The sequence below is a fragment of the Crocodylus siamensis genome, chromosome 10 (genome assembly GCF_052110815.1).
Source record: "Crocodylus siamensis isolate JL-2025a chromosome 10, ASM5211081v1, whole genome shotgun sequence".
Taxonomy (NCBI): domain Eukaryota; kingdom Metazoa; phylum Chordata; order Crocodylia; family Crocodylidae; genus Crocodylus; species Crocodylus siamensis.
In genome coordinates this window covers 17,879,618-17,896,054 of record NC_143404.1, presented here as the reverse complement: position 1 = coordinate 17,896,054, position 16,437 = coordinate 17,879,618, and the positions used below count along the sequence as shown (strand labels likewise).

The 16,437-nt window shown below is 48.8% G+C and overlaps 1 protein-coding gene across 1 annotated transcript in view; it reads left to right on the top strand.

Annotated features, from left to right (window-relative positions):
* ERGIC1 (endoplasmic reticulum-golgi intermediate compartment 1) overlaps positions 1 to 16,437 on the top strand; it is a 95,071-nt gene that overhangs the window by 46,882 nt on the left and 31,752 nt on the right. The window lies entirely within an intron of this gene.

The following is a 16,437-nucleotide window of genomic DNA, read 5'->3' as shown; positions in this document are numbered from 1 at the left end:
TTTTGAGGTGATTCTGGAAAAGTGATCCTCACCCCAGTGGGGTCCCATGTAGTTAAACATGGTGGTGGCAAGTGGCTGGAGCCAAGACTCCCAAATTAATGTTGTGCTTGGTGTTACCATTAGCAAAATGCCTTCTTTCCACTTGTTTCCCCATATATGAAATGGGGGTAATACTTTGCTTGCCGTTGTAAAGGGTTTGAAATTGCTTTTTTGAAGAAAGGGAATATGGCAGTACAAGTAGTCTTTAGCAAATATTTAGAATTTAGTATTCACAAATGTGATATATTGATGGCTGGAGATTTGAAACCTTTCTCCTTTTCTTTGATCAGCAAGCCTTATTTGGAAATGTAGTTAACAACTTTTCTTTTTCTGAAGAGAATTTCTCCTTAGGTGATCTCTTGGGACCTTGCGCTGAGCATAGGAGGAACGACTTCCTTTATAAAAATTGTACGCAGGCTGAGTGCTTTAATACTGCAGTCATCTCTTCCTGTTCTTGTGTTCCTGCTATACTAAAATAAACTTTCTTTAGTAACACGGGTGCCAGGAGTCATTCCCTGTCATCCTGTGAGTGTCACACTGAGCTCACTGTGGTGTCTGGGGCATTGAATTCCTGGGGAGTTAGGCATTGTAGAATTTCCACTGGAGAAACAACATTTTAATGAGAGGATCCCAGTTGGGCCTGTGGGAAAGTTGAAAAATGGATGAGATTCATTAGCCATATTTTACTTGCACAGTGTGGCAGGCTTTGAGGAATTTGTGGTAGTGTGCATTTCCCCTATAGCACTATGTTTTTAGGTGGGTGTCTTAGTGTGAGGACCTCATCCCAAAGGAAACCTTGGATGGCAAAGACAGCACTAAAATACTGATTGTAAATTTCTAACATGTCTTCCTTGCTTACTACATACAGGGTGTCTTCTGTTTCCTCTCTAGCTCACTCTCTAACTTCGATTCAACACCATCAATCTGTCACTCAATGAAATACTCGGGATGTCCCTAGAGCTACTAGGGAGTAGTACCTACTCCCACTTGGTGAAATACTCAGGATCTCTCTAGAGCTGCATCTTCAGGATTCTCTTCTGCAAACAGAGAAAGAGTACTACATCCACAATACTACTCACTTCTGACCCCATATTTCAAAAATCTTGTATTGCAAATATCAAAGAAATATCTTTGATACTTCTTGTCTGATTTCAGAAAATTACCGATTCCAGGGGCAGTAAATAACGTCTACCTTGACCTTAGACAAGAAAATGGAGCAAGTTGGTGGTGGGGGGAATGGGGAGAGGCAGTGTAGTCTAGTGGTTTGGAATACGGGGCTGGGAAGATGGAGAACACTGTGTCCAACTTGTAGCTCTGTGTGATTTTTTGGGCAAATCACTTGCTGCTTTTTCCACATTGCTTTCTGTAAGCTGGATGCAATAATGCCCTACCTCTTAGGGATGTTTGGAGACTTTGTTGATTGTAAGATGTGTTTGAACATGTAAAGAATTATTTATTAGCAAATTTCCACTAGATTTCATTACCTATTTGGCTTATCTCTCTATAACAGGAATCTCCCACATCACATCTCCCTCCTTGATTGAAATTTCATATTGGTGGCTGTGTTTATTTTTTATGACTAACCAGCATGTGTAGATACATGGGTTAAGTTAGCTTGCTTTACATCAGCCTGTCTTCTCTTGTGCAGTTCTTAAAGCAGCAATGCCCTTTGAAAATGAGGTTGCATAGGGATATCTGAACAATTTGGGTGGCTGCGAGAGAGCCAGAGAATTTGGCTTTGTGCTGCACAGTCAGAGGCATACCAGGATACACATATTAATGCATAACCTGTTATGTGTTAATGTTCACCTTGCTGCATGTGGATGTAGATGAAAAGAGAGCCTGCTTGCAGGCAAGTTAGCAGGAGTTTTGAAGCTAGTGGAATACTTGCCTGGTTCTGACTGGTAACTTGTTTTAGAATTATACAAAATTAAGGTTGGAAGGTATCTCAGGAGGTTATCTACTCCAACCCTCTGCTCAAACCAGGACCATCGCCAACTAGATCATCCCAGCCAGGACTTTGTCTAGCTAGGTCCTAAAAGCCTCCAAGGATGAAGATTCCACAACCTCTCTGGGTAAACCTGTTCCAGTGTTTTACTACTCTCCTAATGAGAAGATTCTTCCTAATATCTAACCTAAAATTCCCTTGCTGCAACTTGAGGCCTTTGCCTCTGCCACTACTGAGAACAGTCTAGCTCCATCCTCTTTTGACCCCTACTTCAGGTAGTTGAAGGCTGCTATTAAATCCCTTCCCAGTCTTCTCTTCTCTAGACTAAATAAGTCCAGTTCCCTTAGTCTTTCCTCATAAGCCATGTGCCCCAGCTCCCAAACCGTTTCTGTTGCCCTCTGCTGGACTCTCTCCAATTTGTCCACATCCATTCTGTAGTGGGGGCCCAAAAACTGAACACAGTACTCCAGATGTGGCCCCACCAGTGCTGAATAGAGGGGAATAATCACTTCCCTTGCCCTGCTGGCAACACTCCTACCAATGCAGCCCAGTATGCCATTAGCCTTCTTGGCAACAAGGGCACACTTAGCTCATATTCAGCTTATTGTCCACTGTAACCCCCAGGTCTTTTTCTGCAGAGTTGCAGCCCAGCCAGTCAGGCTCCAGCCTGTACTGGTGCATGGGATTATTCCATCTTAAGTGCAGGAATTTGCACTTGTCCTTGTTGAACCTCATGGGATTTCTTTTGGCCCAGTCCTCCAATTTGTCTAGGTCCCTCTGAATCCTAGCCCTGCTCTCCATTGTATCTACTACCCACCCCAGCTTGGCATCATCTGCAAGCTTGCTGAGGGTGCACTCTATGCCATCTTCCAGGTCATTGATGAAGATGATATTGAACAAAACTGGCCCCAGGACTGACCCCTGGGGCCCTCGATTTTATATTAGGTGCCAACTAGACATCGAGCCATTGATTATTAACCCTCTGAGCCCAAAGCTTCAGCCAGTTTTCTATCAATCTTACAGTCCATTTATCTAGACCATACTTCCTTAGTTTGCCTGCAAGAATGTTGTGGGAGACCATATCAAAAGCCTTGCTAAAATCAAGCTATACCACATCTACTGGCCTCCCAGCATTCACAGAGCCAGTCATTTCATCATAGAAGGCAGTCATGTTGATCAGGCATGACTAGTCCTTGGTGAATCCATGCTGACTATTCCTGATCACCACCTTCGTCTCCACGTGCTTAGAAATGGATTCCTTGATCTTCTCCCTGATTTTTCCAGGGACTGAGGTGAGGCTGACTAGTCTGTAGTTCCTTGACTCTTCCTTTTTCTCTTTCTTAAATATGGGCACTGTTTGCCCTTTTCCAGTCAACCCAGGACTTCTCCTAATCACCATGAGTTTTTTTTTAAAGATGATGGCCAGCAGCTCCGCAATCGTATCAGTCAACTTCCTCAGCACACTTGGGTACATACTGTTTAGTTCAATGGACTTGTATATGTCCAGCTTTTCTAAATAGTTTCTAACCTGTTCTTTTGCCACTGTTGGCTGCTCACCTCCTCCCCAAACTGTGCTGCCAGGTGCAGTACTCTGGGAGCTGACATTGCCTATGAAGACTAAGGTGAAAAGGACACTGAGTGTTTCAGCCTTTTCTGCATCCTCTGTCAGTAGGTTGCCTCCCACATTCAGTAAGGGACCCACACTTTCCCAGATCTTCCTCTTGTTACTGACATACTTGTAGAAAACCCTTCTTGTAACCCTCCATATTCCTTGCTAGCTGCAACTCCAACTGCACTTTGGCCTCCCTGACTTTATCCCTGCATGGCCAAGCAGAATCTTATACTCTTCTCTCACTTTTTGTCCAAGTTTCCACTTCTTATAAGCTTCTTTTTTGTGATTTAGTTTACTGAAGAGTTCCCTACTAAGCCGAGCTGGTCTTCTGCCATACGTGCTAGTCTTCCTGCACATCAGGATGGTTTGTTCCTGCACTCTCAGTAAGACTTCTTTAAAGTACGGCCAGGTCTTCTGGGCTCCTGACTTCCCAGGGGACCATGAGTTCTCTGAGTGAGCCATAGTCTGCTTTGATGAAGTCCAGGGTTCTTACTGTGCTGCTCTCCATCCTTCCTTTCCTCAGGATCCTGAACTCAACATCTTGTGGTTACTGCTGCCCAAGCTGCCATCTGCTAGTACATTCCCCACCAATTCATCCCTGTTTGTGAGCAGCAGATCAAGAAGAGCACAGCCTCTAGTTGTCTGCTCTAGCATTTGCACCAGGAAGTTGCCCCAACACACTCCAAAAACTTCCTGCATTGCCCGTGTACTGCTGTGTTGTCCTCCCAGCAGATGTCAGGGTGACTGAAGCTAGGGGTGTGTGAAGCAGGCAGTATTCGATTCGGATTCCACCCAATTTGGGGGACAGTGATTTGATTCGCTGATTGAGATCACTGTCCCAATTCAGTTTGGCCAAATCTGAAGATTTGATTCTGATGTGGAGAATCAGTGATTTGGCCATAGACGGAGCTTTATATGTTTTTTCTACGTACCTCAAGGTACCAAGTGCAGCTCGTGAATGCTGAGATGGTGGGGCAGATGGAACATCCCACAGGAGCACGGGGAGGTCCCCTGTGTGCTTGGCAGCGGACCTGGAAGTGGACTGGAAGTACTTCTGGCAGACCCGAAAGTGTAGCAGGGGCTGTGGGCAAGCCCTTGCCATGACCTGCAGGACCAGCTGTGTTGGCAACGGATTCACCCAAGCAGGTTCAGCCGCATGTCTCCGGTGTGCCTGGGACAATATCCAGGGAGAACCTGGGAGGAGAGCAGGTCTCCAGAGGCACCAAGCTGTGTGCCCCAGGGAGCTGGCTTCGATTGGCTGGGGGAAGAGAGTGGGGAACTTAAAAGGTTCATTTGAGAAAACCTTTGGCATTCTCCTGGGAACAGAGAAACACTGCAGCCTTGGGAGCTGGACAAACAGTTGTCAAACCCTCTCGGAACACTAAGATCTGGATGAGTCCAAGAGAAAAGCCACTTGTCCCTACAAGAAAAACTAAGTAAAGTGGGCACCAGGAAAAAAGAGAATTGTGCTGGCAGTGCTCTAGACATGAGGTCCAGAGTGGGGAGGTGCCTCTTGGGGAATCAGCAGAGGTTGAGGGGACAAGGAGCCCAGAATGCAGAGGTAGTGACATTCAAAGACAAACCTCAGTGGGCAAAGATCTAGAGAACTTAAGGACAAGCCCTGTATAAAATAAGGAAAAGAAAAGGGATGAAGCCATTTCCCGTCAGAGGTTACTGGGGAAAGTAAAGAAGAAACTGGTTAATTTAGGAATCTTGGGGGCACAGCTGGGTCTGGATTGTAAAAGGGACTGTCATTTATTGGAATAAGTTAATTAACTGCGGCTCAGAAGGTCAAACCCAGGGGATGTGGATTTGGGGAATGCCCTGGCACAATACCTGGGATCCAAGGGGCATCAAGTGGATTTAGTTGTACAGCCTGAAGAAAGGTTGAAGGAGTTATCTTTTCTTTTGGTTCATAAGTTGCTCTAAATAAGTTCCCACCATGTATGAGGAAAGACGCGGAGCTACTAAGGCAGAAAGTATAATTAAGGCCATTCATGTGAATAGACAAGTAACTTAACCATGGATAGAGAATTCACAGGAACCAGGACACGAACTAGAGAATGATGCATGAGAGGCACGGAACAATCCAGAGAGATAATCCAGAGAGGCCTCCCACACAAGACCATGTGGGCTTTGTTCACCTCAGGCCTGAGAGAAAAGAGGCAGGGTGTAGGGGAGGTGGAACCCTGTGGAAGAACTGGAACCTAGTCAGAAAGATCTTCTCCCAACCAGTCATCCAATCTTTCAAAGAGAAACAACTCGTCAAAGACATGGCAGGCAAGCAGGAGAGTGGGACGATGACCCATAGCATTACAGTATAGCAGAAGGGTCAGAACACTTGCATGCTCTCAGGCAGGTAAACTCCCATCTCCTTCAGGGCAAGCCTGAGTGCCCAAATACCCTTTTAGAGTTTGACAATAAAGTGCCTTTGATAAGCAGAGTAACTTAGTGCACACTAAGAGCATTTGCAAAGGCAGTTGGCATGGGTTGACTAATGTTCTATAAATTCATATTCTCCTGCCTAACTTCCCTGTGTGGATAAACCTTGAAAAACCTCCTGATCTTTCATTTCCTGGATGTATTAGGTGGTCCTGGAGGCTAGTGCTCTATATAGGCATGTGGAAGATCCAGATCTGATTCCTGTGTAGGGTTAAATCTCTGGCAGGAGCAGCATTTCTAGATGCTGGTGAGAGAGAGAGAGAGAACACTTTTTACATTTTGTCAGTGATATCCCCTCGCCCTAGAGAGCCCTTGTAAATATAGGATACAAGAAGCTGAGGATTCATTTTCTTTCTGTGGTACAGGAAAGATAAAGAAAAGAAGGTCATTCTCCCACATTTGGGCTTTTGCTAAGTTGGCAGTCCTAAATGCACTCTGTCCCACTAAGCAAGTGACTCAAACTGTTGGGAAAATAAAAGCTGTTAAAAGACTCTGGCATTTCCTGGGCAGGATCAACAGTAGGTTGAGTTTCCAGGAGTTGCTCATCATAACTTTTTAACGGCCTCCCTAACTCATCCTGCTCTTACGTTGCACATCCAAGGTGGAATTAATCCTTTTTTCTAATTACTCTGGATCAGGTTCAGATGGGTATGAATATTGTAATCGTAACTGATGAGAGAAATCCTGTACAGTATGACCTAGTTAATGCTCTGTAGAACTGATAAAGTATTTTCAAGTATTCCCCTATTAAAGAGGAAAGAAGTAATTATAATTAACGTAGCTGACATGTCACTAATTGCCAGTTGTGCAGTTTGGGATATCACTAGGTTTGCATTGTGAATGTGGCAAAGGCATTTATAAGTATGGCAAATCAGTTTTTGACCAAATACCTCCATGCTTTTTATTCATGCAGGTATTTTTGTATCTGCACCAAGAACCATTGTGAAGGAATTGCCTTTGACTGATAGAAGTGGCTCTTTTCCCACTTGAAAGGTCATAATCTATTGCATAAGAAGTGACTTTGGGTAGTGCATCTGTAATAAAATGGTGACCTTCAGCAGAAAATTCACTGCTTTTATCCCAGGTCATGGGACTTTCACTGGAGATGCTAGATCTTTGGTCTGTCTACAAGATGCAGCATCTTAAAGTGAACAGTGCCCATATACACTACATAACTAACTGTACAAAGGAAGCACAGAGGCTAGAACTCTCACCCTTTGGTCCAAGTTCAGGTCAGTGAGTTACAGGTACAACTCCACTTGTTGGTTCAATTGAGGAAGTGGAAACACTGGAGCAAGATGGACTAGATGAGGGAGTGTGATTTAATAGCTGGAACAGCATGACAGTCGAAGATTGTAGTCCTGACTCTCTCACTGACTGAGCAATATACTCAACTTTTGTGTGGAAGAAGGTAATATTTAGCTGCCTACCTCCCAGGGGTGTTGAATCTTAATTAATGTTTGCCTAATGCCTTGAGATTACCTAATGAAAGGCCTTACGGTTGCGACGCATTATGCCATTCATCCCATCGTGTGTGTGGGTTAGCAGGAAGCGGAAGATCGTGGTGTCATGTCATTCACCGCAGTTGACTCAAGTGGATGTTGACATCTTTAATGTCTATCTCCCCTCTCTCAACACCCTGAGAAGTAGAGTTCCTTCCTTTATAGGGCAGCACATTTTGTATGTCTCTCAACTTAGCAAAGATCAAAACTGGGGCAATGACATTTTAAAAAATGAGGAAGCAACCAAAATGTGGGGCACAGCAGGAAACTACCAGTGGCAGAGAATACTGCAAATCTGGCTTATTTTACATGAGAAAATCTTTGGTTTTACTTCTCATTCCTTGGAAAGACGTGATATTACCTTCCTGTGTCAATGGAAGGAAGAGGATGGTACAGGGGCCTCAGCATGGTACAGGTCTGGGGTGACAGAAGACCATCAGCTGTTTTGTCAAAAGTCAGTAAGTTCAAATGATGTCTTGAACACTAAGCAGCTCTGAGGAGGTCTGTGAAAGGAATTTGCCTGGGCAGGGAAGCTGACCCTCCAAAACCATACAAGACGAAGCAAAATAGAGTCCCACTGGATGCAGTCTGTCTTTTTTCAGGTCATTCTGGGATGATACAGAGTCTGTGGTGTATGAGCAGTAAGGTTAATTTGGGGTGAAAGAAGCAGCAAAAGGCTGGTTTCCTGTGAAGGAGGAAAAGAAAACAGGAACAAAACCAAACAAGCCAAAGAAGACAGGAACCAAATAAACTATGCAAGCATGTGACCAGAAAGATAGTGAAGTGAAGAAGAATTAGATCTCTTCTGTTATTCAAAGGTCAGAGGCTTTATGACACCTGTAATTGGTGTGAGACAGTTTGCAGGGGCTGAAGTCATGGGGTAGGAACAAAACTGTTGTCTCTGGAGTGTCTGAAGGCTACAAATAGAGGAGTAGCTCATGCTTCTTTAGGTGAAACCTCTGTGTGATACTGAATCCCTGGTACTGCATCTTCCCTCTCCCCCTCCCTGTGTGCTGCTTGCACAACCTGCAGCCTTAGCAAAAGAATCCCCGACATCTTTCTGTGCAGTGCTGCAAGCGTGTGAGCACCTGGAATGAGTGAATGAGAATACCAGCAATAACCCAGGAATCCAAAGTATTTGAAAATGGTTTTTTCTAGAAATAAAGCAGATTGTTTCTGGGTAGGCTACAGCTCATGCTGGGTAGGGAAACTGCTTCCCTCGTTCCTTGAAACACTGACTATAGGCCCTTGGGGTGAAAGGCATATAACTCACCTACCTGCTCCCATAGGTTCCTTTTATAAGCACCTCTATAGTAGCCCCTAGTGGAAACCAGTAAAATGATAACCTTTTCACCTGTCTTGAAGTTACACTTGTTGTGCTCCCTTTGTGTCTTTGGGTAGAGTGGATTTATTCTGCAGCCATCTCTGAAGAGCCCAACTATCTGTCTGTATTTGCAATCCTCCCCCTGCCTGAGATTATATTGCCCCTGTGACTGTCTCACCCCTGCAATCAATTGGTGGCACAGGAGTACTCAGATATTCCCATCATCTGTCATACAGGGGCAGCCATATGCTTGGAAGCCAACTGCTTTCTTCTTGAGGCACACTTTATCCTTCTAGCACTCATTGCTAGAGGCTGCATTGCCAAAACTATTCCCAGTACACTTGCACCAGTTTTCATTGGTTGGAGAAACACCATGAAATCCCACTGTTTGGCACTTGAGGAAAGGATAATGCTTGAGCACAGAGTGCCTTTAATGAAAGGCACTAATCATAGGTGCCATGCGCATGGGGGCCCTGAGAGCCCTGCCGTCTCTCAGGAAGAGGGTAAGGTCCCATCTGTCCCTAACTGAGTAGGACAGTCCCAAATGAGAACATCAAGTCCTGGTCCCGGGCTGCGTGGCTCCAGGACAGCATTTGTCCTGGATTCTCAGAATTGTGCAGGGATCTGGGTTTTCTGTTCACCACAAAAACATTGCAGGAAATGGTGGGTTTTTCCTTGCAGGCTGGCAGAGTTCCAGATTTGTGCATGGGGAAGGGGTGGATGTGGGCTGCCTGCCGCAGCCTCAGGGCTCCCTGCCCTGCTCCCGTCTTCCCAGGAACCCTGCGCCAGCTGTGTTATCATGGCAAGGCACCTCCTGCCCACCCAGCAGGAGTGGGGGCAGTGGTGCAGAGTTGTGCCCCCTGCTGCTTCCAGGCAAGGGGCAGCTCACCATGATGGCATGGCTGGCACAGGGCTCCCATGGGGAGGGCAATAGGGTGGAGACCCCATAGTCCACAGTTGACAGCCTGCATCTGCCCCCCCTCCCCCCGGACTCGCTAGGTTTTGCTCTGGCTGTGTGGCTGGATTGTGGGGAAGGGGTATATGTTCTGCCTTTCTGTTTTGACAAGGTAGTCACTAGGGATGCACCGATTTTAAATCTTGTTTAGTAGTAGTGCCAATGTTTAGTGATAGTGCAAAGCATTTTAAACTACTGACATAAATAAACCTTTTTTTTGTTTGGTTTGTATTCATAACATACACATACCCACACTTCCTGGCTGTTCCAGCTCTTGATGGGGTGACCACCTTATTTCTGCACGTCATCCCCTCACCCACGGTTCCTTCCTGCAGCTCTGCTCCCCACATAATCCATGCTGCCATCCCAGGCGGGCAGGGTGGATCCTCATGTGGACAGCAGTGCTAGGTGTATTTGGAGCCCCAGAGCATGCTGCCGCTCAATGTTAGCGGGCTTTGCACAGCTGAGCTCCTGCGGCCACTGGGGAAAAGCTGCTTTTGCAAAGGTGCCCGGTGCGCAGCACAGCAGAATGTCCCTCTCAAGGTGCCTTACCCCATGTCCCTACATCTCAACATCTTGGCAGCAGCCCTGGCACTCAGGCTCCTGCTGTGCACATGGTGTTGCGATGGCAGCGGGAGCCAGTAACAGTCCCTTTGTTGCTGAGCATGGTGTCCTGCGACCCCTCTCCAGTGCCCCTTCCCACTTCTGCTGCTCGCTGGGACCTGTAGTCTGCCATGGGCTCAGGCTGGCTGTGGGGTACAAGAACCAGGCTACACTTGCCAGGGTGCACCGGGCACGCAGCTGTAATGATCTACTACGATGACCAAAAAAAGCTGATAGCCGATAACATTTTTTCTACTTTTTATTGGTGACGATCTCATAGCCAACCAATATATCGGTGCACCCCTAGTGATCGCCCTAGAAGAGGGCTGTTCAACATGTCCATCAGCTTAGTTTCCCTCCTCCCAGCAAAAATAAGTTGGCGCCTATGACACTAATGCAAGAACCTGCTAGTTCCATTTCTACCCTAGTAATGGCTCGGGGTGAGCTGATGGAGGGAGGGATCATGACACCAGAGCTCTGCTTTTACCTGCAGATTTCTAGAGTATCTTCTGGGAATTAAATTTCCAATTTCATAGATTTCATAGACATTTGGGCTGGAAGAGACCCCAGAGGATCATCGAGTCCAGTCCCCCACCCCAGGGGCAGGAAGTCAGCAGGGATTATAGGATCCCAGCAAGATAAGCATCCAAATGTGTCTTGAAGGTGTTCAAAGTGGGTGCTTGAACCGCCTCTGGTGGCAGTCTATTCCAAACCCTGGGGGCTCGGACAGTGAAGAAGTTCTTTCTTATGTCCAGCCTGAATCGGTCGTGGTAGAGTTTGTGACCATTTGATCTCGTCATCCCTTGGGGCGTTCTGGTACAGACGTTCCCCCAGATCCTGGTGAACACCCTTGATAAATTTATAGGTCATCATCAGATCACCCCTGAGCCTGTGCTTTCCCAGGCTGAAGAGCCCCATGGCTCTCAGCCGCTCATCGTAAGGTCTGTTTTCCTGACCTCTGATCATGTGCCTGGCTCTCCTCTGCACCCTCTCAAGCTTCTCCACATCCTTTTTGAGTTGTGGACCCCAAAACTGGACGCAGAACTCCAGCTGCGGCCTCACTAAGGCCGAGTACAAGGGGAGAATGACGTCCCGGGATTTGCTTGAGAAGCATCTATGGATGCAAACCAGCCTTTTGCTTGCTTTACTAGCCGCAGCATCACATTGCAGGCTCATGTTCAGCTTGTGGTCAATTGTGACCCTCGAGTCCCTTTCATCCGAAGTGCTAACCAGCATAGCACTGCTGAGCCTATAAGGATGCTGCAGGTTTTCCCTCCCAAGGTGGAGAACCTTGCATTTTTCAGTGTTGAACACCATCAGGTTCTCTTCCACCCGTTTCATGAGCCTGTCAGGATCTGCCTGGATCATTCTCCTGTCCTCAGGTGTGGATGCTTTACCCCGGAGTTTGGTGTCATCGTCAAACTTGGCTAGTCCCGTTCTGACACCAATGTCCACATCATTGATGAAGATGTTAAACAGCATAGGCCCTAGGACAGAGCCTTGAGGGACCCCACTGATCACAGCGGACGAAGACGATTGGCTGCTGTCTACCACCACCCTCTGGGTCCTACCGCGGAGCCAGTTCCCCAGCCAGAGGATCATGGTGAGGTCGAGGCTGCAGTTAGCTAGTTTAGCCAAGAGGTGATCGTGGGATACTAGATCAAAGGCTTTTTTAAAGTCAAGATATACAACATCGATCTCTTCCCCCTTGTCCAGGTGATAAGTCACCTGGTCATAAAAGGAAATGAGATTGGTCAAGCAAGACCTACCCGCAACAAACCCATGCTGAGTATCCCTCTGGATATTGCCATCAGCTAGTCTGTTAAGGATGGCCTCTTTGATAATCTTTTCCAAGACCTTCCCCAGGATAGAGATCAGGCTAATGGGCCCGTAGTATGCCAGATCTACTTTCCTCCCTTTCTTGAAGATAGACATAACATTGGCCCTCTTCCAATCTTTGGGCACTTCACCAGAGCACCAGGAGCTCTCAAAGATCCGTGCCAGGGGCTGAGCTATGATTCTTGCCAGCTTCCCAAGTACCCTTGGGTGTAACTCATCAGGGTCGGCTGACTTGAAGGTATCCAGCCTTTCAAGGTGTTCCTTCACAAGGTCAGCATTGATGGAGGGCAAGGAATCTCCGTCACCCGAGCCTCCCTGACCCATAGTGAGCAGGGCTGTGCCATGGGACTGGTGAAAAACTGATGCAAAGTACCCGTTTAGCAAGTTTGCTTTTTCCTGGGCATTGGTTGTCACTTGCCCCATCTGGTTTAGCAGGGGTCCAGTGTTGGCGTTGCTTTTCATAGTTTCATAGTTTCTAGGGTCGGAAGGGACCTGAGCGGATCATCTAGTCCGACCTTCTGCCATGGCAGGAAAGAGTACTGGGGTCAAACGACCCCAGCAAGATGTGTATCAAACCTCCTCTTAAACACCCCCAGGGTAGAAGCCTGTACCACTTCTCTTGGAAGTTGGTTCCAGACCCTAGCCGCCCTGACCGTGAAGTAGCGCCTCCTGATATCTAACCTAAACCTACCCTCAGCCAGCTTGTGACCGTTATTCCTGGTCACTCCTGGCGGTGCTCGGGGGAACAATGACTCCCCCAATGCCTGCTGATCCCCCCTGACAGGCCACAAGATCCCCCTCAGCCTTCTCTTTTGGAGGCTGAACAGGTTCAGGTCCCATAGCCTCTCCTCATAGGGCCTGCCCTGCTGCCCCCTGATCATACGAGTGGCCCTCCTCTGGACCCTCTCCATGCTGTCGACATCCCTCTTGAAGTGTGGCGCCCAGAACTGGACACAGTACTCCAACTGCGGCCTGACCAGTGCCGCATAGAGGGGGAGGATCACCTCTTTGGACCTGCTCGAGATGCATGTGTGGATGCATGACAAGGTGCGGTTGGCCTTCCTGACTGCCTCTCCACACTGCCGGCCCATGCTCATCTTGGAGTCAATGATGACCCCCAGATCCCTTTCTGCCTCTGTGCTGACAAGAGGGGAGTTCCCTAACCTGTAGGTATGGTGCCGGTTGTTCCTCCCGAGGTGCATCACCTTGCACTTGTCTGTGTTGAAACCCATCCTATTCTCATCCGCCCACCCTTGTAACCTGTCTAGGTCTGATTATAGCCTGTTGCATCCTTCCAGTGTGCCCATGTCCCCCCACGTCTTAGTGTCATCAGCAAATTTGAACAGGGTGCTTTTTACCCCCTCGTCCAAATCGCTGATGAAGATGTTGAACAGTGCGGGCCCAAGGACCGAGCCCTGCGGGACCCCACTGCCCACGTCCTTCCAGGTTGAGAAGGACCCATCCACTGCCGCCCTCTGGGTGAGGCCATCCAGCCAGTTGGCGACCCATTTGACTGTGTGGGTGTCTACACCACAGCCCCCCAGTTTCTTAATGAGAACGGGGTGCGAGACAGTGTCGAAAGCCTTCCGGAAGTCCAGGAAGACTATATCCACTGCTACCCCTGCATCTAATGATCTGGTGATCTGATCATAAAAGGCCACCAGGTTGGTCTGACAGGACCTGCCACTGATGAACCCATGTTGGTTGCCCCTGAGCATGCAGTCCCCTGCTGGCCCCTTATGGATGTGTGCCAGCATAATTTTCTCCAACAGCTTGCCTAGGATTGAGGTAACACTAACCGGCCTATGGTTTCCCGGGTCCTCCTTCCTGCCTTTTTTGAAGATGGGGACCACGTTGGCCCTCTTCCAGTCCTCCGGTACCTTACCAGAGCACCACGAGTGCTCGTAAAGTTGTGCCAGGGGACTTGCAATGACCTCGGCCAGTTCCTTTAGAACTCTAGGGTGGAGATCATCCGGGCCGGCTGACTTGAATACGTCCAACCCCTCCAGAAGCTCCCTAACTAAATCCTCGCTAACCCGTGGCCCAGGTGTGCCTCCCCCGGGGCCCGAGGGGGGCCCAGCAGGGAGGTGGCTGTTCTGGTCCCTACTTAGGAAGACGGAGGCAAAGAAATCGTTAAACATGTTAGCTTTGCCGTCTGGTGTGACGACCAAGTTTCCCATGGCGTCCTGGAAGGTCCCCACATTACCCGGGACCTTCTTTTTACCCCCTATGTATTTAAAAAAGGACTTCTTATTGTCCTTAATCTGGGAAGCTAGTCCCAGTTCCATCTCTGCCTTGGCCTTCCTGACTACCCCCTACATCCCCAAGCAACTACAGAATAGTCCTCCCTGGTGATGACCCCTTCTTTCCATTGGGTGTAAGCCTCCTTTTTAGGAAGGAGACATTCCCGGATGCTTTTGGTGAGCCACGGAGGCTTGTGTGCTCTCCTGCTCCCTTTGATCCTCGTTGGGATTACCTTCCTTTGGGCTTGGAGGATCATCTCCTTAAGGAGCAACCACTCTCCTTGGACACCTGGCTCCCCTCCCCTCCGGGACCTCAGCACTTCTCCAACTATCCTCCTTAGCTCGTTGAAGTCTGCCCTCCTAAAATCTAGGGCCAGTGCCTTACTGCATGCCTTTGCCACCTTGCGCTGGATGGTGAATCCCAGCAGGCGATGATTGGTGTCGCCCAGGTGGTTGAGCACCCACAGCCCCCTCACCAAGTCATCACCCGTGGCCAGCACCAGGTCCAACAAGGCGTCTCCCCTGGTGGGGCTGTGCACCTTCTGGGTTAGATGGAGGTCCTGCACTCTGGCCAAGAACCTATGTGAGTGTTCAGACCTGGCTGACTGCTCTTCCCAGCAGATGTCCCCCATGACTACCACATCCTTAGCCTTCACTACCTCTGTGAGCTGACCCAAGAATTCCTGGTCAAGCTCTTCTCCCTGGTTGGGAGGTCAGTAGTAGACTCCCACCGTTAAGTCTCTTTCCCCTCGACTGCCTTGTACTCTAACCCAAAGCACTTCAGAGTGCCCCTCCCCTGGCTCCTTGCTAATTGAGGAGGATGTGTATTCCTCCTTAATATAGAGTGCCATGCCCTCACCTCTCTTTCCTGTCCTGTCCCTCCTTTACAGCCTATAGCCCTTGACATTCACCGCCCAATCATGCATTGCGTCCCACCACATTTCCGTAATCCCCATTATGTCCGGGCTGGTGTCAGCCAGCAGGAGGGTGAGTTCCTCCTGCTTGTTGCCCATACTATGAGCGTTTGTGTAGAGGCATTTGAGGCCTCCTGTAGATGTGTGTACTGACTCTCTAGTCCCAGCGTTACCCTGGCCCCTGTCTCTTACCTGTTTATTCGCTTTGCTCGTTGGTCTGGGCTGGGCTGTAGTTGTGGGTGCTGTTTGGTCTGGCAGTCTGTTTCCTCCGCCCTCATCTTCCCCTTCCCCCGGCAAGCCTAGTTTAAAGCCCGCCGGAGGAGGTCCGCCAACCTAGAAGAGAACACACGCTTACCTTTAGGGGAAAGGTGGAGCCCGTCCCATCCCAGCATGTCTCTCGTTGTGATGTGCCGGTCATGGCTGAGGAAGCCAAAGCCCTCTCGAAGCACCATTCCTGTAGCCGCCAGTTGGTCTCCGTGATGCACGTTTCATGCCATCTGCCTCATCCACTCGCTGGCAGGGTAGAAGAGAAAACCACCTGTGCACCCATCTCCTTCAGCACGCACCCCAGAGCGTGGTAGTCCTCCATCAGGCGATCAGGGCTCCTCCTAGCCGCATCGTTAGTGCCCACATGGACTAGGACCATGGGGTAATAATCGGTGGGCTGGATTACGGTCTGGAGCATCCCTTTCACATCCTGAATCCTTGCTCCAGGTAGGCTGTATACCTCGCGTGCCGAGGGGTCCCGGCGACAGATGGGGCCCGCCGTACCTCTCAGGATGGAGTCACCAATGACGATCACGCGACGCTTCTTCCTCCTGGCCTTCTTGCCTCCTTCAGCTTGCACAGGATGCAGTGAGCGTGGAGTTGCCTCCTCCCCGGTTTCGTCCTCTCCTTCCTCCTCCTCCAGGGCTGCCAGGGCTTCGTACCTGTTCTCCAGCCGGACTGTAGGAACTGGTGCTGCCGTGTCTCGAGCAGCCCTGGCATGGGAGGTGGCCATCTGCCACTTAGCAGTG